Genomic DNA, 26,354 nt, shown 5'->3' with positions numbered 1-26,354 from the left:
TTTTCAAGCAATATACACGAGGGACGCCTGGGGGGCTCAGCGGTTAAGTACATCCGCCTTTGGCTCAGGGCATGATCCTGGAGTATCAGGATCGAGTCCCGCATCGGGCTCCCTGCATGGAGCCTGCTTCTCCCTCTGCCTGTCTCTCTGCCTCTCTGTGTGTATGTGTGTCTTTCATGAATAAATGAATAAAATATTTTTAAAAAACAATATACATGAGCAAACTTCCAATTACATGGTTTGGTATTCAACTAAAGAAAACAGTGATTTGGGATCCCTGGGTGGCGCAGCGGTTTGGCGCCTGCCTTTGGCCCAGGGCGTGATCCTGGAGACCCGGGATCGAATCCCACGTCGGGCTCCCGGCATGGAGCCTGCTTCTCCCTCTGCCTGTGTCTCTGCCTCTCTCTCTCTCTGTGACTATCATAAATAAATAAAAATTAAAAAAAAAAAAAAAGAAAACAGTGATTTGTTCCAAAACAAGAAGAAAAGGGCTATGTTGTATTCTCTGAAAGATGTTATGTCTGTGGGTGAATTAAGGTATTTTTTAAGAATGATTTTAAATATCTACTCTTCTCCTTATTGGCTAATTTAAGAACTTAACCCTTCACAGAGACTATAACTAGACTGAAATATGTAAAGGCAGAATGAAATTCAAATCAGAATTTCCCCATCTGTTTAAACTAAAAAGTTAAGAGGCACCTGGACCTGCCTTGTAGAAGACTCTAAGAAAATATTTGTTCAATGAATGTACAAATGAATAAACTTAAAAATAAACTGCAGCTTAAATTGCCTTAAAAATACCCTGAAGAATGGGGCACCTAGGTGGCTCAGTCATTTAAATGCCTGCCTTTGACTCAGGTCAGGATCCCAGTGTCCTGGGATCCACTGGGATCAAACCCCACATCTGGTTCCCTGCTCAGCAGGGAGTCTCTTCTTCCTTTCCCTCTGCCCCCTCCCTCTGCTCATGCTCTCTCTCAAATAAATAAAATCTTAAAAAAAAAAAAAAAAAAAACTTGAAGAAGTATAAGAAGTCATAAAGAAAGTTCAATTTTGTTCCTGAGACCTGTAACTAGACAAATAAAATTCTGAAACTTGTTTAGGTAAACCAATAAAGACCCTCATAGTAGCTACTTGAAGAGGAAATTAGGATTTAAAATGTCAATATAAATCTTGAGCACTGGAAATTTTAGCCAAACCTTACATTTATACATAGTTAATGTTAATTATTTATGGTAATTGGCACAGGAATAGCACAGATAACTAATATCCACAGTTAATTCAAACATTTCATTTTTTAATTTAAATTCAAATTCAAGTTAGTGAACATACAGTGTAGTATAGGTTTCAGGGACAGAATTTAGTAATTCATCACTTAAATATAATACCCAGTGCTCATCCCAAGTGCCCTCCTTAGTACCCATCACCCATTTAGCTCATCTGCCTACCCACTCCCCTCCAGCAACCCTCAGTTTATTCTCTATAGTTAAAAGTCTCTATGGTTTGCCTCCCTCTCTATTTTTATCTTATTTTATTTTTTCTTCCTTTCCCCTGTTTTCATCTGTTATGTTTCTTAAATTCCAAATATGAATGAAATCATATGGTATTTGTCTTTCTCTGACTTATTTCGCTTGGCATAATACACTCTGGCTCCATCCACGTTGTTGCAAATGGCAAGGTTTCATTTCTTTTCAATGGCCGAGTAATATTTCCTTGTGTATATATACCACTTCTTCATCTGTTTATCAGCTGATGGACATTTGGGCTCTTTCCATAATTTGGCGATTATAGATAATGCTGCTATGCACCTTAGGGATCACGTGCCCCTTTGAATCAGCATTTTTGTATCCTTTGGATAAATATGTAGTAGTGCAATTGCTGGGTCATAGGGTAGCTCTATTTTTAACTTCTTGAGGAATCTCCACATTGTTCTCCAGAGTGGCTGCACCAGTTTGCATTCCCACCAATAGCGCAAGAGGGTTCCCCTTTCTCATCATCCTCACCAACATCTATCGTTTCCTGTGTTGTTAATTTTTTTTTTAAAGTTTTTTTTTTTTAATTTTTTTTTATTTATTTATGATAGGCACACAGTGAGAGAGAGAGAGGCAGAGGCACAGGCAGAGGGAGAAGCAGGCTCCATGCACCGGGAGCCCGATGTGGGATTTGATCCCGGGTCTCCAGGATCGCGCCCTGGGCCAAAGGCAGGCGCCAAACTGCTGCGCCACCCAGGGATCCCCTGTGTTGTTAATTTTAGATTAGATTTAGATTCTGACAGGTGTGAGGTGGTATCTCATTGTGGTTTTGATTTGTCATACGTTTCATTTTAGATGATGATTTCACATACATTTATTGTGGATTTTACCATGACCTCTAGTAAGATCCTGGTTGACAGGTGAATAGAGACTCAAGAGCAGGAGTTCGTTCTAGGACACAGCACTGGGAGTCAGCTGGATGGCACTGGTCAGGCACAGCCCCTGACCTACCCACCTCTAACACCCAGAGCTGACTCCAGAGAAAGGTGCCAACCTCTACCCAATGTGGCAGCCATACTGCTCACATCTTCCGTCCTGAACCATCACAGCCACTGGTGGAGATGAGGCTCCTAGCATTTGGCTGAGTTCTTGTTAGCTAACCTCAAGCACGCATTATTTCTTTCTCAACGCTGTGAAATTTTGTCTGACTGGTTCAGAAACAGAATAGGCCTTAGACTTTTAGCCAAAAGATTTCAACACCTATAACAATGTAGGAATTGAGATTAGGGACTCTCATCATCCATTAATTTGAAAAAAAAAAGAGTCCCATTTTTAAACACTTACCACATGCCAAGTACTGTGCTAAGCACTTTACAATGTTTTTTTTATTAAATCCTCATGACAACTCCATGAGGTAAGTACTTTTCACAAACCCATCTTAGACTTAAAGTTTGACATTAAATAATTAACCACAAATCACACAGTACAATGTGATGTGAGAAGACCAAGCAGGCCATCTAAAGCAATCCACAATTACATCCACTCTACTCTATTCCTGTATAATTAAATAATCCATGCCTGTTAGGCACTACCTTCGAGTTTTTTTTTTTATATTGGTTAACTGAAATATGTCTACAAATTACATCAATTATTCTCACCTCTTTCCCTCTCTTGGTGTGCCTACTGGCCAAAGACTTAAGCATCCTCTAACATGCCTCCCAAATAAATGCCTTTATTCTTACTTAGCAAACACTTAGGTTGAGCTTACTATTTGCCAGCCACTGCTGTAACTGCTAGACAAGTGTTATTAACTCATTTAGTTCTGACACCAATCCAATGATGTATGTACCATTTTTGTCTTCATTATCTCTTAAGCACAGAGATATTAAGTAACTTGCCCAAAGTCATCCAGCTAGTAACTGTTGAGTCAGAATGTGAACCCAGGCAGTCTAGGCCTACGGTTCTGTGTTCTTAGCCACTATCTATCATGCTGCCTCTCTTTGGCTATTTTGAAATCTGTTCTAAACCTTTAGGAACCTGGAATCACAAATATTAAACAGACTTTTGCTGAAAGACAAACCAGGTCACCCATAGACCATACAGACCCTTGACATTCATGAAACATTGTCTCTCCCAACCTAATTTTGCAAATACTCAAATTCACAAATATCCCTGTAGCATAATTTCTGATATACCATGTAGTCAAGTATACCTTTATGAGTTTCTCAATCCTCAGGGTAAAGAAAGCAACCAGGATGACCTGCAATGCAGGAGGTAGCCCATCCACTAGGCTCAGTCTGGGCTCACCACCCACACAGTTCACCACATGCACTGCTATAAAGCAGCGTCTACACCATATAACCATTCAGGGCCGCCAACAAAGAGCTGAAATCACAATTGTTAGGTTCACACATGCCAAGGATCTACTGTAACAAATGTGAGAAGGGTACATCACTTACCATATGGGCTACGCCACTAAACAGAAAAACAACTTTTATCCCACAAACTTTATGAGCACACTTCACTGTTACATGAATAATGAAGACACATCTCTACTCTTTGTTCCCTACTAAAGGGTCTCTCTCCACAAGGTTGTTCAAAGTGTGTCCTTCATTTCCCACAAGGAATCCTTCTGTGTATACTTGTGATCAAATTTTCCAGAGTTTAACTCATTAATTCATTCATTTAAACAATTTCTTGAGTGTCTACTACAACTAGGCATTATTCTAGGCACTAAGGATAAACTCATGGTGAGAAATAGATGATAAACAAAATTTAAAAGTAAATTGTGTACTACAGAAGGTGACACTCCTCTGAGGAAATGTAAGCAAGAAAGAGATTTAGCATGTGCTGGTAGGCCAAGGATGGGGATGGGGGCGGGATATGGAGGGGGCAGTTTTAAATAGGTACTTAGGGAATATTTGGGTGGTAGTTAAGCAAAGACCTCCTGAAGGAGGTGAGGAAGTGAGTGTGTGAAGGAAGAGCAAATGAAAAGGCCTTGAGGCAGGAAAGAGCCTGGCAGATTCTTGGAACATCAAGGAGACAAGTGGCTAAAGCTGAGTGAACGTGGAGGCTAGAAGATAAGGTCAGAGATGTATAGGCAGTGAAAGGGCAGGCTGCGTGGCCTGGGAGGCTGTTCTAAAGGCTTGACATTTACTCTGAGCAACGAACCACTGAACAGTTCTGAACAGAAGTGATTTTTTCCTCAAGCTTATGGTCTTCTTTACTTTTTAAATCTTTGTCATTATGTAAACATTTCCAGCAAGGTCCTTCTTGGAACATCGTTCCACTCAGAATGTAGCAGAGCAGTTACAGGCAGGGTCTGTGGGTCAGGGTCCTATGACAGCCTTGCCAGAGCTGACCCAGTCCTGTGTCTGCAGAGCCATGGGTAGACCAGCACACCACAGAAGGCTGACCCCAGTGTCCAGTGTCTGCACACTAATGCCAGCTTTGCAAAGGTACTGAGCAATGCATCAGTGCTCAGAACTAAGGCCACCTGGCATCCTGTATCCATACAATCTTTATTAACTTCTGCTAACTAGCCTTGGAGTTCATGACTCAAGCAGTTGCCACCTGAATCCTTGTCTACCTAAACTGACCCCAGAGAGAGCAGTAGCAATGTTAGAAGATGTCAAAGCAGATGATTAATAGCCAGATATGGGGAGAATAGCATGGAATTGATTTATTGATGGCTTTTTGACACCTATGATTCAAATCTATGCTTTAAATAATAAAGAACACATTTGAAGCTGTTTTTAACAATAACTTTTCTAGATTAATTTTATAAGAATGAGAAGGACATATGGGGAGTCTGGGTGGCTCAGTCAGTTAAGTGTCTGACTCATAATCTCAGCTCAGGTCTTGAGCTCAGGTCTTGAGCTCAGGGTCATGAGTTCAAACTCATGTCAGGCTCCACACCCTGCTTAAAGAAAAAAATGTTTAAAAAGAATGGGAAGGACATAGGAAGACTGCCAATTCCATAGTTATGCTTATTGTATTTTGAGGGGAAATGCCCTTGGCTTGCCATCTCTTGCCTACGGATGGAATAAATGCTTCTTTGGCTCTAGTGGCTTCCTTTGTTATCCAGTAGCCGCCAACCCTGCAGAAGTATGGTACTCCCCAACCTAAAAATAACCTTCTTTGACCTGGTAGCTAACAAAAAACCAATAGGCTTAATTATCAAATGCAGTATATGTATTCAAACAAATCAATTGTTTTAAAAATGTTTTTAAGACAATCAAGGAAACCTGAGTATTAATTATTAGATGTACTTAGGAACTGTTCATTTTATCAGGTATGATAATGAATTGAGGTTACTTTTTTTCATGTCTTTATTTCTTAGAAATAAACACTGACGTATTTATTAACTGGTGAAATGGTATGATTTATGATTTGCTTTAAAATACTCCAGCAAGAAAAGGGGTTGGAGGAAGAATATGAAACAAGACTGTCAACGTGTTGGTAATTGTTGAAGCTGGGTAATAGGTACATAGGAGTTCACTGTACTATTTTCTTCACTTTTTTTGTTTGTTCATGTTTCAAATCTGCCAAAATAAAATGCTTTCTAAAAACGTTAAAACTGTGGGGTACCTGGATGACTCAGTTGGTTGAGCATCTGCCTTCAGCTCGGGTCATGATCCTGGGGTCCTGGGATCAAGTCCTACATCGGGCTCCCTGCTCAGCAGGGGAGAGTCTGCTTTGCCCTCTTTCTTCACTCCTGCTTGTAATCTCTCTCTCTCTCTCTCAAAATAAATAAAATCTCTTTTAAAAAAAGACTCATGAGAGACACAAAAAGAGAGGCAGAGATACAGGCAGAGGGAGAAGCAGGCTCCCTCTAAGGAGCCCGATCATGCCCTGAGCTGAAGGCAGACACTCAACCGCTGAGCCACCCAGGCTCCTTGGGATTTTATTCGTCCCAAATAAAATCTTTAAAAAAAATTTCAAAACTATTCTATATAAGTCTCTCTTCTTCTCTGCCAATGCATTCCAGAAAACAAGTATAATCCAAAAGTCACAACAAATATATTTACCTGTTATAAAGATAGCTCTGTATCTAAAGAATATAACAACTCTAAAACCACATTCATATCCTTCATTTTAGACATAATTAATAAAAGTGTGTATTAGGCATTTCAACATGTTTTTCTCTTGTCCTTCTTAATATATAGGCTCTAATCCAACAAGTACTTGGTTGACTGGCATGGCTCATCCTGTCCATCTTAGTCAAAACAAGCAAAGCTTATGAGACCTATGTTTCTTAGTATTAGCATCAGCACTTTTAATTTCTCCCCTTATTTGTGTAAAATTGCACTGGAAAATGCAACGGAGCACTCTAACACCTGCGGCAACGAACACAGAGGTGCACATAAGCCCGGCGATGCTGACAACTCTGCACCACTGGCTGTGTGCAAAGCCAAACAGAAGTCATTGCTAATGCCCCTCCACTTCTTAGCAGACATACCAAAAAACACCAGCAGAATGCAAAAGGTGAATTATGGGGGTTCGCATATATCCAAGTATGGTTTGTATGAAAGCTGAACCTATGAAAAGTCAGGACTGCCTGTACGGACAAATACATGATGTCTGTGTCTGAGACAGTGAGCTTTCTCCGGCACCTGGAAGAACAAAAAGTATCTAAAAACCATCATAGTTCTTCTGTTGCTAGACATTGATGGGGTCCAAGGGAAAAGCACAGGAAGGGTGTTCTCGGTGACACCATACTTCCCTTCTTGCCAAATACAGGACACCAATTTTTCCCAAAGAAATATTATTATATTTTTGGTTATGTTACAAAGCCAACTCACAAAAATCAACTGACTACAAATGTGGCCAAATTACAGTAATAATAACATAAGCTAATATAATAAGGGCTTTGCTTGGACAATATTTGAACCTTACTATCAGTCCATGAGATAAATGGTATTAATACCCCCAATGTACAATTGATGAAATAGAGATTTAAAGATATAAGTGAGTTGACCAGGGGGAAAAAAGTCTCTAAGTGACAGAACCATATATGTTATCAACTAGTAGTATTAAAATCAACTAATAATAGTACAATGCCAAAAGGATCACTTTAGGTACATGACAGATGAAACAGACTTGCTTGGGCTCAGTGAAACCCAAAGCATCACTCTAACATTGTTTCCTATGGAGAAACACAGTTTGAGTTCCAAACGACCATATATAATGATGGCATTCCAAAAACAAATTAAAAGCAGAATGCATTTGGTTAGAAAGGTCATCAAACGAATAGCGGCAATCAGAGGATAAATACTAGTGTTATCTCTAACAGATAATCACAAATAAAATTAACTACAATCAGTTGGGTTGAGACAAACCTACCCCAAGAAGAAACAACGTACACTTATATTCTAAGGCAATTCTTTTTACATTTGTTTCAAATGTAAAAAAATTTGCTCCTTATTTCAAAAATCAATCATCTGGACAAACACATGACACATAAAGACCAAAGTAAAAACACCAATTCATTCTTGAAGACCTGCTCAGCGTCACAACATCCCTTCTCTGAACCTCTGGGACTTGCTTGCAAACTATTACCAACTCGAATCGAGTTCTCAAACCATTAGTTAAAAAGGAAAACCTATGTCTTCATCTGAATATTAGGAAAAATTCCCCCTGCCAAGAAGAGTCTTAAGTTTAGCTTCCTTTCTGTCCAATCTCCCCTTGTTTGAACTTTCATAGTCCCCCCAACTTACCAGCTGCAGCCAAGCTGAAGGGGAAAGAGCCAAAACCGTGCCAGTCAGACTATCACCACCACATTCCAGCCTTGACAGAGACCTCCAGGTCTGTTTTGTTAGCCTTCCTGCCAGTACTCAGAGTTTTGCAAAACCAACAGTCGACACCAGGAAAGACCAGCTTAGTGCAAATGATGTCACTCTTCTACCAAATGGAAGTGATGACCGGCTTAGGGTTACCTGCCTCTGTTATGTTCACAGATCCATTTTTCTTTACGATGGGCTTTGAAAGGCAAGCATATAATAAGCATCTACACATAAAAACTACTCACTAAGCTATATAAATGCCACTTTGTTGGTAGCCAACTCATTCACTGCTTCGTTACATTATTGATGGGCACTGCTTGGCATTAGCACTGACCACTCACTCAATAGAAGAAACATCTTATTATTCAGTCTCAGGAAAGATAAGTCTAATACACTCTAAATGCTGATGTTTGGGCAAGTCTAAAATTTCTCGTCTAATTCGGATTCTCCCAACCTTGTCCCACTCACAAACTTGCCTTTAAAAATTTAGGAAAGACTTTTTTTTATAAAATGAATGTAATTCAGGTTATTAGCTCTTGGTCTCAATTTCCTCATCTGATAAATGGGTTTAGTAATCCCAACATTGTTTAATTGTGAACAAAGTATTCTGTATGCTCAGTGCTCGGCAAAGAGCTGCAGGCAACACACACAGCTGGCACTATGATGCTCAGGGTCCTTAACTTTTCGCAGATAGGCACAAGTCTATGAACATTACACTGCTAGCAGGTGGCCAAGATGGAACTCAAACCCAGCTCTGCCTATTGCTAGCACTCCCATGCCAGCCTCCTTCTCAGAACTACCAGGTAGTTCTGCTAAAGTCTTTTTCTAAGCTTACGAGGTCCAGAGTAGGAGGGAAGGATGAGGGAAGCTTCCCTCTCCTAACTTTATAGGAAGTACAGGGGCATCAAGGAAAGAACTCATCAAGCTTTTACCTCTTGATATACCAGAGGTCAAATTTCACAACTTGTTGATAATACTCAGAGGGCTAACTGGGAACATGGCTGAGGACTAGAAATAAGTCAGCAGAGTATTTTTGATAGGTGGTCACACTGTGAAACACTGACCTTCTTGTAGACCAAGAAAAAACTTAAAAATGAGGGATCCCTGGGTGGCGCAGCGGTTTGGTGCCTGCCTTTGGCCCAGGGCGCGATCCTGGAGACCCGGGATCGAATCCCACATCAGGCTCCCGGTGCACGGAGCCTGCTTCTCCCTCTGCCTGTGTCTCTGCCTCTCTCTCTCTCTCTCTCTCTCTCTCTGTGACTATCATAAATAAATAAAAAAAAAAATTAAAAAAATGACCCCAAATGTTAATGTGTTAAGTCAGAATAAAAGAAAATTTAAGGATGGACGTGACTGAGGGATAAAAGCAACAAAATAAAGGGGAAAAGAACGTATTCTGGGGTCTTCACTAACATATCTTTGGTAAGAACTAATTTTCTGAAATTAGTAATTTCCTAAAATAGAAATAACAAACTTGGTAGTTTATAGTAACACTACTGGCTCTATATGACACTAAGAAATTATCTGTAATGATAATCACAGACACGCTTTGTTGTGTACCTACTATTTGCCGGTCCCTATAGATGGTTCACTTATGATCTTCACAACAACACACACTCCCTGCCGTTACGACCAGCTACATTCCACACAGGAGGAAATGCAGTCTGAGAGCCATAAGGAGAATGCCTGAGGGTACAGAGGCTAAAAAGGGAAGAATGGAAATTCACACTCAGAACTGTCTGACTCGAACACCTTTGCCATCCCCTATGGGCTGCGAATGTGCCCAGCACAGGGTTCATTTGTCTAGTTCTCCCTCCCTAGTAACCTGAGAAAGATACAAAGTGGTTGGGGGTTCCTGGAGGATCAGACCCAGAGTATCAGGGAAGAGCATCACCTTCTCCTCAAGGACCAAATCAACGGTGCTGAAAATGGTGAAACTGAGAGCAGCGGACTGATTATTTTAAATGGGTGCTGTTATGACAATACGGTGTTTTGAAAGCATGACCATCTGCACCTTGGACAGAACCAGAATACAAAGTTCTTAATAAACCAAAAAAAGCAGTCAAAAGCAAATTAATGAATTCAAAACAATTAAAAAACCAAGCCCATCTGTGTTGTTTTCATCTACTCTGTACAATCAACAGGACCAAGTAGAAGACAGGAGGATAGACAAAATACTTACAAAATGTTGTAATACCGCCGTATCATACAGGCTACGATACACTTTCAAGGTGCTCAAAGAGTTCACACAAATTATTTTTTTCAACATGCCTAACAGCTAACAAGGTAGGTATCATATTGAGTCTGGGTTAGAGATAACACAATTCAGACCAAAGGAGGTTCTAAGAACATGAAGAAATCACAGTAGAAGCAAAACCATTACCTAAGCTCCCAGCATAGGATTTGCTTCACTGGATAAAGCTGCTACTGTGTCAACTGTGAATCTTGATAGTTCTGATCAGTGTCCTGGGAATACTTACAGGTGGACTGAGAGGTCCATTCCCCATTCCTGGGGACTACCAGGCAGGGCCAGACACAGCCAGAGTCCCAGGCCAGTGACCTCCAGCCGCAAGATGTCTGGATTGTTTACCCAGAGTGCTGTCCAAATATTATTACTTACTAAGTATTCTATGACGTGAAAAAGCTTCAGAAACATTAGTAAATGTATCCATCGTTTCACCAATTTCTTGACCAAGAAATGCTAACAGCTTAGAAAATCCACAATGCGCCTGGAGTAGAGTGAATAACCATTCCCTCTCAATCCTCTTCCCTCCCCACAGGGGCCATTACTTCTCCAACAGCCGTTGGGCAGCATCACCCCAGGCTGAGGATGACACACTTTCTCAAGTGCCGTATATCAGGCTGTATAAACCAAGTTAGGAGGCCACAGCTAAAGGCATCTGTACGCCCTCAGGACGGGATCAGTCTGTATCAAAGAAGGAGCCCCAGACAGTTCAGTTCTCCACACAGGCCACTCACAAAATGTACTAAGATAGATCTGGATGCCAGGAGGCCACACCAAAAAAAATGACTGAAGCATTAGTGCCAACTGAATAGTCACAAACATACTACAAGGGGACAGCCTGAGTGGGGAGCAGAGAGGAAAGGGGTTTCCCTCTTACCTTGACATTTTTCATGACATCTGTGGATACACAGGTGCGCAATCCCAAAGAGAGCCACAGGAATGGCTGTTTATGAAAAGCAACTGGTGTGCAGTGAAAACTCAGTAATCCCCAGTAAGACGGGCCTGTGTGGTGGCAAAAGAAGTTCCTGCCTTCAAACCCACCAGCTGTGGAAGTCCCTTGTGTCCGCAATCCCAAAAACAAGAACAGAGACACCCCTACCTGCCTCACTAGCTCCTTATAACAGGTCACGAGCTGCAGTCACAGGCCAATCTTTTAAGAGGCAAAATTCAGGATTGCTACTAGTAATGAAAATAAAAGCAAGTACAAATTACACGCAAGCCAACAACAAAGCGCACATCAGACGACAGAGAATTCTGAGAGGTCATTAGGCTTTACACTTAGTTCTCATTTTTGGAAAACTTCCCCAAACACTGGAGGAGCTTTGACTTCGGGCAAAATCACTCTGCTTAGCTCCCGAATATCTATCCCACCCCAGTTTTTCATGTGACCTGACCTGCCCAAAACTGTACCTAGTATCCTAATCATACACGCATGCCTGTGTGTATACATACATGCACACACACAGTTTATGTATATTAAAATATAGGCCACCACCCCTCATTCACGTAGTGAATGCCAACCTCTGCCTCACGTCTTCACATTCCATAGTTCTCCAATCCAATGTAGCTCTGCCCTGAGGAACCCAATTCTGGTCTCAGGGACCTCCTGGCTTCTCTCTCTCAGTACTCATGAGTCCCTCTGACCAGTGCATGTCAGAACTGGTATCCACCCTGTGGCTCCAAGCAAGGGCAACCCCAACCTTCTGCTTAGTCCCAGAGGAGTTTTCTTCACTGTGTTTTCCTTCAACAGCCCATACTATGAACAGACACTGATATGTTATAATGCATATATTGATGTGTATTCAATGAGGTCTTGTCATCAAAGGTATCATGATAGGTTATAACTACATTCCTTTAAAGGATGATGATGATGATGATGACATGATGGTATCATGGGCCTCTTCCTTCCTGCTTTTCCAGTCAGGCACAATTTTGTTTAGATCTATTCCTAATCCTGAAGATTAAACACAGAATGGCGACTGTATTAAAACTAACCCTGAATTTAACCAAGTGAGAAACCAAAGGTCAGTGCATAGGATCTAAGCAAAATCCAATTCTTCGAGATAAAAAATAACAATAATAGAGATATGGACCTCAAAATTTCAGGGAAGAATCAGATATTTTTGGAATGAAGCCTGAATTTATTATTTCAGATGGAAGACAAACTCGTTGAGGGCAGACACACTTGTACATGCAAAGGTTGGAAGGTTAGATTTTCTTAGATGGCACCTAAGTTGTCTCTCTAAATGGCCAATGAGACATCCTAACAGTTGGCTGACTTCCTTGGTGATGAGGCACTGCAGTTGTCACATCCACAAAGCTGGTTGTCACTCCTACCACCCCAACTTAAGTGACTCTAAAAAAAACCTCTACTTTCTTGTATCTGTTTCCTTGATTACAAGAGACAAAGCTCACTTTTGCACAATCTCAGACCTAAGAATACTATGGGGTGCTCATAAAATCCATGAGGCATTATAAGCTCCTTACACACACACACACGCACACACATACACACACAATCATCGAATAAATCCAAGAGCTACTGTTACTGTGTGTTTACTCTCAAATTATAGAGGACATGACTTTAAATTGTCACCTTCTTACCCACAGATTTATAAAAGTCAGTCTACCTGACTAAGGTAGGGTTCCATCTCTTCAGGTTCAAGCTCCCGTTTATCAGGAAGCTCTGCTAAAAATACCCACATGTTTTTAAAACTTCAGAATGCAGCAACATTAAGGTCGCTGCTAGTTTTTGCTGGTATATTCTCAAAAACATAGGCGAAAACTAAATGTTAATATTTTGCGTTACAGGCCTAAAATGTCTATCCCCCTGATTTGAAAAAAAAAAAATTAGCAATGATATAAGCTATCATGTACCATTTTGCTGTTACCATTTTGCAAACTGTGGAGTTTCAGAGGTGGTATAGAAAAACTTCTCTACTGTATTTTAAATAAAGCATGTAATGACAGATCTAAATTTGCCATGGTATAGAATCACAGGAGAATCACTATGTCTTTTTATCGTTAAAAGCAAATAAACTATAAATCCTTTTTAAATCATCAGCCAAAGCTGAAAATCTGTAGGAGTAAAAAAAAAAAAAAAAAAAAGAGGGAAGGTAATTATGAAAGCCTGTTTTGTGAAGGTGTTTTTGTGGGAAAAGTATATGATGCAGTCACCTTGACATACAAAGATCTTGTTTGAAAGCACTCTAAAAAGCTCGTGGATCTGCAAATGAATAAATGTTCCCAAGATAAATTACAAAGAAAAACATTCTGAATGTGAGTTATCTTTGTCATACATTTGGTATAAAGTCTGTTCAGATTTTTCAGACAATTCTTTGGAACTTTCATTATCCAATACTGTTTATTATTTTTCATCTTCACTGCTGCAGTTGTACCTCTCCAGGTCCATCCACTTGAGCAACTTTTATTGAGGACTTACCCTATGGCAGACCAAAGAGCAGAGATATAAAAAATAAGATATGACCACTTCACTGAAGAGATTACAGGCTACGGAGGTAGAAAGACACATTCACAGATAATCCTGCATTTGGACATTCGAGTGTCCAAAATGTATTACATAGATTTTACTGCTACCCATATTTTATGATGCATCTTTATTATGTGAAGCTGTGTGATCTCAGCATTGTATTCAAAAGAAGAAAAAAAGAGGGGTAAAGAAAAATTGCCTCTGTACCTCATTACCCTACATGCTCTTGAACCTGTTTCTACAGCATCGTTGTAGCATTCTGCTTTCTAAATGTGTCTGAATTACCTCCCCTCAATAGGCTGTTAGGCATTAGAGGGGGCATAGCCATGCTTCTTCTTTCTACCAAGATCCTAATACAATGCTCAAAACAAGAGATGCCTATTAAATAAAAATTTCAAAAGTAAAAATATATTGTGTCCAATAGCACATATAGTGTAGGTCCTTCTAATTTGCATATTATACCGAGCACTGAAAAATAAATATGTGCTCATGTCATATAGAGTCACTTAGGCCATATTTATATTGATCATGCAGACTAAACCTCAAGAGCAGGAAATATTCAACACAGACTTTCCTTCTTTCCCTCTTTTTTTTTTTTTAAGGCTTTTATTCATTTGTCAGAGATAGACAGCATGGGGAGCGGCAGGCAGAGGGAGAAGCAGGCTCCCCGCTGATCCAAGAGCCCAATGCAGGACTCGATCCCAGAACCCTAGGATCATGACCTGAGCTAAAGGCAGACGCTTAACTATCTAAGCCACCCAGGCGTCCCCAACACAGACTTTCTGAAGAGTTTTAGCATTGCATAAAGAGCATAGGACCATTCTAAAGATCAGAAGGTTACCAATATTACTAAACTCACTTGTCATAAAAATATTCCAACCAATTACTAGTCATTTTCAAGTCTGAAAACTCCAGGGGAAAAAAAGCTGAAAAATGATTCATCTTTTTGGTCACATCTTTTTGGTCACCCAACTACCCTAGATCTACGTGAGGTTTATCTGAATTCCACCCAGGATCCTCAAGAGATGATACAAACAACCTGGGAAACAGATCCAGGCATCCTAGAATCCAACTCAACTAGGTTACCTTGCTTTTCAGGTAATCGTAAACAGGAAGGTGATTTAAAACAGAAGACTCCAGCTGATGATAATGAAAGCAAGGACCATAAGAGTAAAGAAAACCATAAGTGACAAATAAAATGAGATCACGAGATTTTGGTACAAAAAAAGATGGAACCACTTTTGCTTCCACATACAATACAGTCCTTTTAATGTGATGTGATAAACTGTGCAATATTAGATTTTATTTCCAATAATCTTTTTTTAATCTGGAGATATGACTAGCCAAAAACATACCTGGATGTCTATAAGAATAACCTGGTTATATCATATTATTTTTAATTTCTCAATGGAAGAAAGCCTTTGAAATTTTCTTAAACTCAAATGTAAACGAAAAGAGAGAAAACAGAACTCAAGCATCAACTTTTTCTACATTAAAAAAAGAGCTTCCATGAAGTTCTTAGAAATGCAAAGTCATCTTAACCGCCAAGAAGTCAATCATGAAGGCAAATGTGAAGTAGCAAAGTTTGCATCACCTTCCCACTTACACCTTCCTTTACCACTTCAGACCTTCCTTTACCACTACAGAAAGATGAAAATTAAGCTTATTCACTGGGGGATGATCTGATTTCAAGGTTTAAAAGTCATCTGCATGTGTGTGCGTGCACAAAAGAAAGCTAAATGCCCACCTAATGAGGGGAGATCATATTTAAAATCAATAGTGATTTGTACCTATAGATTTAATTTCCTTTAAGGACATGGAAACATATCCTATAAATTTATCTTCAAACATGGTTACAGGAATCCCTGAGTGGCTCAGTGGGTCTGGCGCCTGCCTTCGGCCCAGGGCATGATCCTGGAGTCCGGGGATGGAGTCCCACATCGGGCTCCCTACATGGAGCCTGCTTCTCCCTCTGCCTGTGCCTCTGCCTCTCTCTCTCTCTCTCTCTCTCTCTCTCTCTCTGTGTCTCTCATGAATGAATAAATAAAATCTTTTAAAAAACATTACAGATTTTTTTAATTTTTGTATTTCTGATTTAATAAGCTTAGAAATATTTTATTTGGAAGACCCATGTGTCTAGGCATATTAAATCAAATGAAAAATCTCCGTGAGACTTCAGACTAGTATCAGTAACATAAACTGTCAATTCTCATTTATTCAAGGGATAGTTATAGTGTTTGGAATACAGCCAACACTTTGTTTCTTCTTTGTGTCCTTTCAGCCTGTACTACCTTACCTAACTTATTGGCAGACATCACTCCAAAAGTAGTAATAAACTAACAATTATTAAGTCCTTACCATGAGACAGACACTGTTGTCAATATACACTGGAGCATTTGATTTTCCACAACTACCCTATGGGATCCGTAATTCTGCTCTGTTTAATTTATAGATGAGGGACATGGGGGTGTCAAGTGATTTTCCCAAGACCACAGTCATAAATGGCAATGCAATAGGGCCATCCACTCTGATGCCAGACCTGAATACTTAACCACTGCATGATTTGCCTCCAGTAGATAACCACAGTAAGAGGAAATGAAGCCCTAACCCATCACTAAAGTAAGAAACCTACTTTTTTTTAATCAAAATGAAGGTGCTATAGGTAAAATAGGTAAAATGCTTCCAACTACTGTCATAATGAGATTTATGGATTACCCATAGATTTCAACCCATATATTCAATATCTGACCCTCAGTTAATTGTTACTGGTTTGATCTTTCTTGCTTATCTTCTTATACAGATGTCAAAATTGTTAAAATATTTTATTTATTTATTCATGAGAGACACAGAGAGAGAGGCAGCAACAGGAGCAGAGGGAGAAGCAGGCTCCCTGCTGGGGCCCTCATGCAGGACTCGATCCCAGGACTCCGATCATGCCCTGAGCTAAAGGCAGACGCTCAACTGCTGCAGCACCCAGGCGTCCCACAGATGTCAAATCTAATACATATTTATCAAGCACCATACTCAGCCCTAAACACTTTTTTTTTAATCGGGATAGAAAACATATAACATAAAATTTACCACCTTAACCATTTTTAAGTGTACTGTTCAGTAGTATTAAATAAATTCACATTGTTGTGCAATAGATCTCCAGAACTTTTAACCCTTGCCCTAGTCCCTTTAGGTCGCTGAAACCGAGTATCATAGACAAGGAGCTTATAGACAAATGCATTGCTCAGCGTTCTGAATGGTGGGAATCTTAGAGAACAGGGTGCCAGAATGGCCAGGTGAGGGCCGTCTTCCAAGTCACAGACTTCTCACCGTATAGTGACAGGGCAGACCTGAGGGAGCTCTGTGGGATCTCTTAGAGGGCACAGATCCCATTCACCTAAAAACTTCCCAAAGGCTCCACCTACTAATATCACCTTTGAGGGTTAAGATTTCAACATACGCATTTGAGGGGAACACATTCACATCATAGCAGCCCTTAATAGTTTTGAACTCAATTTTGTTTTGCCATTTTACTCCTTATCAATGACTTGTCTTCAAATTTCTAAAGATGAGCAAAATCTTCAAAATTGTAGAAGATTTCTTTTTAGATAAGCATATATAAGATTCTGGCATTATAAGCTAATGATTCTTAACTTTTAGGGGGGCCATGGGTCTTTTGAGAATCGGATGAACAATGGATTTTAACCTCAAAATAAAATGGATCTAGGATTATGTAATTATTTTTTTAAAGCCTGCAGTTTTAACTTTATTAAATGCGTCTTTTTAATAGCAAAGTTTTAAAATTTTGATAAATTCCCAACTTAACTTCTTTGGGTTTTGATTATGTCCATTGTGGAAATGTTGCCATAATTTAATGAGGTTATTGAATCCCTGTCCCCCAAAAACCAACCATGAATTCACATTAAAAAAAAAAAACCTAATATTTTGGTCTTATTTTGTACTAGTATTTATCAATTCTCTTACATTGCAGTATTCTTTAAATATCAAGTTTCCCCTAATGAGCTGTAATCAAGGCCTTACTTGAAAAAATTCACATAAATGTAATATTATTTACAAAAAATTAATTAATCTACAAATATTCAGGAAAACAGCTACACTGCTTATAAAAGGAACCATATAGAGGCAAAGAATTCCCTCTACTTCCCCTACAAGTTCTATCACATTTCAATGAGCAGTTTCCCACAAAAATGCTATTAAAACATCTCATGTCTGAAAGTAAGCTACATTATATAAATGCCTTATCCTTATGGGCACACCTTCTTCAGATCTGATAGTAAGAAAGCCCCATGACTGATTATAGATAAGGTGGACTTGATCGCTATCCTTCTAAATTTAATGTACTGTAGTTAAATAACCATGTTCACTGGCTTTGATTGCATCATTGCATTTTCTGATGTCTCTGATAATACAAAAACATTAGATTTTTAGAGGTGATATCCTGGAGCTGATAGGCTCTCACTTCCTTTCCATCCAGATTTTGGTGAACTAGACAGCTGGAAATTATATTTTGTTCTGTTATTCGGAGGGGTCTAAGTAAACATTCTTTTTTTTTTTAATTTTTTTTAATTTTTTATTTATTTATGATAGTCACACAGAGAGAGAGAGAGAGAGAGAGAGAGAGGCAGAGACATAGGCAGAGGGAGAAGCAGGCTCCATGCACCGGGAGCCCGACGTGGGATTCGATCCCGGGTCTCCAGGATCGCACCCTGGGCCAAAGGCAGGCGCTAAACGGCTGCACCACCCAGGGATCCCCTAAGTAAACATTCTTAAAGGACACTAGTCCATATTAAACATTAAATGTCTTGTGCATGTCAGAGCTTTAGCAACATCATCAATACTTTGGATGCACTCCTCCAAAAACATATATGCACACAAATTCTATATACGATACCTGGGGGGCTCATGAGCCCCATAGAGCCCTGCTGTGGACTCCAGACCTGAAGATTAAGAACTTACCCCTCCTGCATTAAGTAGGCAAGTGTGAACCAACACTTCTGATTTCTAGGACTTCATCTCCTTGAAACAACAAGAAGAATCAAACTCTACTCTGCCTTGTTTTTTAAGATCTATTTATTTATTCATGATAGACATAGAGAGAGAGAGGGGCAGAGACACAAGAAGAGGGAGAAGCAGGCTCCATGCCAGGAGCCCGACGCAGGACTCGCAGGACTCGATCCCGGGATCACGGCCTGGGCCAAAGGCAGGCGCTTAACCGCTGAGCCACCCAGGGATTCCCCTTACTCTGCCTTTAAAGACGTTAATCATATGCAGAGAAACTCAGCATTCATCAAAAATAATTACCATGGCATTCTCTTTATTATCTGGTGTTTCTCAAGGCACAAAGGGATTAAGGGATCTCAAAGAAAAGCACTGGCTCTTTCTATTTCAAAGGCTGAGAACCTGAGGGATGGACAGTCTTCTGCATCTGCTGGGGTGACTTCATCCTGCATCTCTCCAGAGAGCTAATCAGCAGACATCCTGATGCTGGCAACAGAAACAAGTCAGGAATTGACCTAGCTAATGTAGGTATCTGGTAGGCCACAGTCACCACCGGAACCAATCTCATAAATTCTACCCACCTACCTTCCCAAGGCTCTTGTCACACCCTCGATCATGACCTCTCTCTTCTTAAACTTCTTCTGGATTTATTAACTCCAGCATTCAATTACCCACTTTAAACTTATTTTGTCTAACTAAGCCTCTCTCATATTCTTTCTTGTTAATCCAATTTTTTAATGTAAGTTTGTCCTCCATAAATGTCACATAGCTCAACTGTTTATAATACACTATCAAGCAAATATAGTCTATATTGATTATTCCTCAGATTCCAAGATTAAGTTGAAGTTATAAAAACTACTGTGTGAAAGAGTAAGTCCTTTGATTTATTAAATCCTATTTCAGAATGCAACTGTTTTGCCACTTAGATTTGTCCTTCCACCAGGCTTTCCAAATTCTCAACTTACCAGGTGAGAAGAGATCATATAAAACTGCAGAGAGTAAACTTACTAATACTTAATATTCCATTTTTTAAAGTATATTGCAAATGATGAACATGCAGAAGTGAGATGAAGGGTAAAATCTGCAGGGAAACAACGGGAAGAGAAAGGTTTCAAGTATTCAACATCCTTGGTAATTTTTCCCATGACCCTGTGATTGGAAACCAGGACAGTATTTAAAACGCTGGTCACCTTGGAAAACACAGAAACCTCTAAAAATAAAACTCAACATTTCCAGACTGCCTTAATGGTTTTCTGGTAAACAGAAAGACATGCTGGCTATTCTACCCCCACATGGGGGCTGTGGCAATTAATTATTCAACATTTGGAAAGTACTTTGGAGATAAGAAGCTAAGTGCTAAAAATCATCATCAATTTTCAGCAAACCACACTTAAAGTGAACTCACCAGGTTTACTGTTGGAAACTGAGTATAAGATTATGCTTTCTTTTTCCATTTCACTTAGACCATTAGACCAAACAACCAACACCCATATGGAACTTTCCTTCCTTTTGGTCAACCTTTAAATGTCCTCTGAGTAAAAAACTAGTCCTTAATTTTCAGAGAAATATAAATTCTAATAATGTTGTTTTGCCAGAATTTACAGTGATATGCATATTAGGTATCATTCCTCTTCTGCCTTTTATTTAAGTAATAAAATAAACAGTGAATTTACTAATGATTTCATTTGTAAAACTGTGAAATTAAAATCTAGTGTAATGTGCTTCTACTGTATTAGTTATCATTTAAGAAAGCATATTTATTGAAGTGTCCACAGCTGCATTACACTACATGTATAAATTTAGATAAACAATCTAAGAACTGATTAACCTTGATTAATGCTCTAAATGAAAGTAATAACTTATTTTATTTACTTTTTAAAGAATGAATTTATTTATTTATTTATTTGACAGAGAGAGAGAGAGAGAGCGTGCGCACAAGCAGTGGGAACTGCAGAGGGAAAGGAAGAAGCAGACTCCCTGCTGAGCAGGGAGCCCAACATGGGGCTCAGTCCCAGGACCCTGGGATCATGACCTGAGCTGAAGGTAGACACTTAACTGACTGAGCCACCCAGGCACCCCTCTTATTCTATTAAAATAGAAATTATTTGCTTAGACAATTTTTCCCCGTCTATAATATATTCTTATCTATATTTTTCACTTTAAAACTCAAAACAGTGACCCAAGATTGAGATTTTTTTTCACCAAAGTATAACTAAAATCCACTTAAAAACCCACCTGCATCCACGCAAAAAAAAAAAAAGAGGCATTAAGTGACTAAGTGGTTTTTAAATGGAAAGTCACTAGCAGGCTACACTCTGCAAAGCCATCACACAATAACTGTGGTCAATTTGGATTAAATACACAAGAGTAGAACTCATTCACACCGCTGTCCATTTTGGAAGAAATACATAATTTTGCCCCAAATATTATTTTTTTACTTCATATCCCCCCACAGTGAAAGATCATATGTAGAAAATCATAATTTCATGGTTTTGAAAATTAAAAGCTGTACTGACATAATCTTCTTGGATGTGGGACTTGTTACCCATTAGATGGAGCTCAATAACATTTTTCTAAAAAGAGGGTTTATGTATTTTAATCTCAAAATGCACAGTTTTAAAAGTCATCATTGCTTTTAGAAAGGTTTTGTTATAAGATGGTTTTTAGCACTTTAAATTAATACCTTTTACACATCTATTAGTCAACCTTCAATCTTTTATCCATATTCAACTTCCAAAGATCTCACCCCCCAAAAAAAATGTGGAAGTGAAATCTTAATGTGCTCAACATTCTGAATCTCAATAAGGGCGGGGGGGGGGGGGGGCCTGCTGGTTGTTTTAGCAGGATGATCTCAATCAGGCCCCTGGCTCACATGACAAATGTAACTATGGAATTCTGCAGAGAACCCACAATAGGCTGCTCTACTCGGAACAGGTTAATGCCAAAACAGCTAAGAAATTTTCTCATTGGGGATTCCCTAGGTGGCTCAGTGGTTTAGTGCTGCCTTCGGCCCAGGGCGTGACCCTGGAGACCCAGGATCGAGTCCTGTGTCAGGCTCCCTGCATGGAGCCTGCTTCTCCCTCTGCCTGTGTCTCTGTCTCTCAAGAATAATAAATAAAAATATTTTTAAAAAAATAAAGAAATCTTCTCATTGATTCAGGTTGATATTTACCATATATATATGATATAATCTTCATCTTCTACGGATCATTATATAATAAATATGCAGATAAATTTTTTATTCTTAAAAAAAGATAACGGTTTTCCATTAAAGATCTCCCTTACTTTGAAGGAAGGGAACATCTATAAGCAATCTAAACCTAAAGAGGAAAATGGATCCAGAAAAGACTCTTTTAAGAAAATTCTTTCAAAAAAAAAAAAAAATTCTTTCAAAGGAGGTGTCATAGTATTTCCTTCTCTGCTCTCCTGACTTTATTAGGATGTGCCAACAATGGGCTACTGGTACAAACAGAAGGAACAGGAACATTTTACATTTATTTTTAAGATTTTATTTATTCATTCATGAGAGACACAGAAAGAGAGAGAAAGAGAGGCAGAGACACAGGCAGAGGGAGAAGCAGGTTCCATGGAGGGACTCGATCCCGGGTCTCCAGGATCACGCCCTGGGCTGAAGGCAGCACTAAACCGCTGAGCCACCAGGGCTGCCCACATTTTACATTTTAAAGAACTATTTGGGGGCATACATATTAACTATGTCTGCTTTAATGTTAACAGGACTATCGGATAGTTCCTTAAAAATGAAAAATATGATACAATTGCCATATGGGGGTAGGGAGTCATTTCAAATTAAATGTTTTCCATGCATGTGAATATGAAGGAGATAAAAGCTGTCCAAAGGAATTAGACATGTCCCCAAGTGAGTAAGAAATGAATTGGCAGGGACTGAGCCTCCATGAGAACATTACTTTGAATCTAAACCAAATTTCTAAAACACTCCAGGTGATCTGCCCTATATTTATTAATTTATATGCTGAAATAGTGAAAAAAAATGATTCTGAAATTTTTAAGAAATGAAGGAATTTAATTAAGGGGCAATGTTGTATTTTGATTGTATGTTGCAACACTCAGCTCTAGAACTGGAGTGAAAGAAAGACTCCAAGGACCTTCTCAGATGGACATTATCACCTGGTCATGAAATGCTTTTACTGAATGATTCCTCCAGTCAACTCAGCAGAGAGGTCACTCCCTGTAAATTTAGAAGATCCTTATGTAAGATACTTTGAAGGAGGCTAAGAACTCACATACATACCCACCTAAAAATTTCATTCACCACATGTCCAAATCCTTCAAATTTCAACATCAGTGATTAGTCCTTTTGGCATCTTTCTTCTGGTAAAAAACTAAAAATGCAAATACTACTAAAAAAAATGGTACCTCAAATTATTTCTTACTAAGATATTGTCAGATGTTTTCTCTTGCAAAGAAAATTAGAGAAAAAAAATTAATAATGAGAGCATTCACCGTCAAACTCGTTGTGAATCAAAAGAATTATAAGGGAAAGGTAGCGCCCTTGAAGTTAGGTATGAGCATAATAACTAACGCCTGAAGCATACTTCCCAGGTGCTACAGACTTTTCTAAGCATTTCACATATATTCACTTACTGAAACCCCAGGAGAAAAATGAGGGTTTCACGAAAAACTGCAAGCGCGGAGTCACCTGAGTCATGAGCCACGGAGCCGGCAGGTGTCAGGCGCACGGCCTACATCTTCCCTTCGGGACGCAGGTGCTTCCCGGCCGGGGGCAGGGGCGGGGGCAGGGCCAGGGCCAGGGCCAGGGGCAGGATCAGGGTCAGGGTCAGGGCCTGGGCCAGGGCCAGGGCCAGGGCCAGGGTTCAGGGCCAGGGCGACAGCCAAGGTCAGGGCCAGGGCCAGGGCCAGGGGCAGGATCAGGGTCAGGGTCAGGGCCTGGGCCAGGGCCAGGGCCCGGGCCAGGGTTCAGGGCCAGGGCGACAGCCAAGGTCAGGGCCAGGGCCAGGGTCAGGATCCATCCAGCCGCCACCTGGCGCTGTCTTGCTCGGGCAACGGTCTTGGGCCCAGGGAGCCACCTGGCCCGCGGTCACGCCGCAACACGCTCCCCGGAGAACCTCACCAAGACACCGGCCCGGTCGCCCGCGTGGGCACGTCAGCTCTCAGAGCCCACCTCTCCCACTACCTCAGCCTTGTCTTACAGCCTCTCTCCCAGGAGAACTAAGGCCTCCTCTCTAGGGGACCAAAGGGAGCAGCCAGCGTAATTCTTCTCACTCTCCCTCTCGCCCACCTCTGGGCCAGCCTCACATTTCCTCATGTTCAACTCATGAAAATAGATACCTGGGATCACTGCCCATCATGTAGAGAAGAGGGAGCCCCTCAGGCCTGTTTAGGAACAGCTAAGACACCCTCTTCACAACATAAAACATAAGTGAAACAATGGATAAGGCACAAAAATACAGGAACACCTGGTGTAGGAGCAACAGCTTCACACATCTCAAGCCCTGAGAGCTTTGTGGAACTGCATAATGATGACCAAGAGAGATGAGCCAAAGGGGAAAGTATATTCAATATCTTGTTAAGAAAGAAGAAAGTGCAATTTATTTTGGAATGATGTACATCAGAAACATATTTTAAGACAATTTTAGTCTGGATACTTAATTGAGTAAGCTTCAATTATGGCAAAATTCAATTAAATACGCTCTAATTACAGTAGATAAATACACCACTCCGTGGGACACTTGGGTGGCTTAGTGGTTGAATGTCTTCCTTTGGCTCAGGGCGTGATCCTGGGGTCCTGGGATCGAGTCCCACACCAGGCTCCCTGCATGGAGCCTGCTTTTCCCCCCTGTCTGTGTCTCTGCCTCTCTCTGTGTCTCTCATGAATAAATAAATAAAATCTTAAAAAAAAAATAGACCACTCTTGCAATTTAAGCAGACAGATTCACAATTTCCTGGAAACAGCCTCCTTATAATATTATTTCCTCTTCTTTGATTCTACAGACTCTGAAACTCATGGTACCTACTGCCCACACTTCAAGCATTAACACCATCCCCTCACAGTTCCCAAGTCATCAGAGTTCTATAGGCCCTGTATATGGACACCTAACTTAGAAATGGATCCCTCACTGTCTTTACAGAACTAAGACATTATTCCACCAGCTACTAACTCAAGCAGCAACCTGCTTGAAGACTGGGCCACATGCTCTAGCCTGTTTTGTTGTTGTTGTTTTCTGCTGCTCTGGGTTTTTATATAAAAGACACTGTGTTATTCAAGCCCATTAATACCAGAGTCCTTCTATAACAGAAGTAAAAGCTGTGGGTCAAACAGAAATATATGGCATTGGACTTTCCAAATTCTATTTAATTTATGAGTATAGGGACACCTGGGTGGCTCAGTGGTTGAGCGTCTGCCTTCAGCTCACGGCATGATCCCGGTGTCCTGGGATGGAGTTCCACATCAGGTTCCCTACAGGGAGCTTCTCCCTCTGCTTGTGTCTCTGCCTCTCTCCATGTCTCTTATGAATGAATAAATAATTTTTTTTTAAATTTATGAGTATAATATTACACCTAAGAAAGCTATCCAACACAATGATTTTTTTTTAAGATTTTATTTATTTATTCATGAGAGACACAGAGAGAGAGAGAGAGAGAGAGAGACACAGGCAGAAGAAGAACCAGGCTCCGTGCAGGGAACCCGATGTGGGACTCAATCCCGGGACTCCAGGATCACGCCCTGGGCCGAAGGCAGGAGCCGAACCGCTGAGCCACCCAGGGATCCTAACACAATGATTTTTAAACCTGCACAAAATAAAATATATTTCACTTAATTGAAAAAGCAAACTAGGGATCCCTGGGTGGCGCAGCGGTTTGGCGCCTGCCTTTGGCCCAGGGCGCGATCCTGGAGACCTGGGATCGAATCCCACATCGGGCTCCCGGTGCATGGAGCCTGTGTCTCTGCCTCTCTCTCTCTCTCTCTGTGTGTGACTATCATAAATAAATAAATAAATAAAAAGTTTAAAAAAAAAAAAAAAAAAGAAAAAGCAAACTATTTCAGATTAGTGGAACTATCCCAAAGGTGCTGGTTTCCATTCAGAAATAACATCCAATTTCATTTTATCAGCAGCAAGGTGTGGTCTAGATTCAGGGAAATTTTACAAGGAGGTCTAAGTTATCTGATCACTTTTTACCCTCATGTGTAAGAATGCACTTATACTAGTGCCTTCTGGTCAAGGTCTAGAAATAAGATAGCTGAGGCAGGTAAACTTTATAGGCAACATTGCATGAAGTCAAACTAGTCAATACTAGAGGCCAACATTGAGCGATATCAAAGAACAAGAAATTATTCTACAAAATGGTAAGTGACA

At 40.2% G+C, this 26,354-nt stretch overlaps 1 protein-coding gene and 1 pseudogene across 1 annotated transcript in view; one reads left to right on the top strand and one right to left on the bottom strand.

The window, feature by feature from the left end:
• Positions 1-26,354, bottom strand: part of SLC4A4 (solute carrier family 4 member 4) — a 343,382-nt gene that overhangs the window by 305,498 nt on the left and 11,530 nt on the right. The gene's annotated exons all lie outside the window — the stretch shown is intronic.
• The window catches only part of LOC119874421, a 71,832-nt pseudogene continuing 57,807 nt past the window's right edge, over positions 12,330-26,354 (top strand).

Source organism: Canis lupus, chromosome 13 (genome assembly GCF_011100685.1).
Source record: "Canis lupus familiaris isolate Mischka breed German Shepherd chromosome 13, alternate assembly UU_Cfam_GSD_1.0, whole genome shotgun sequence".
Lineage (NCBI taxonomy): Eukaryota > Metazoa > Chordata > Mammalia > Carnivora > Canidae > Canis > Canis lupus.
Note: the sequence above shows the minus strand (reverse complement) of the source record. Positions and strands in the feature narration are given on the sequence as shown.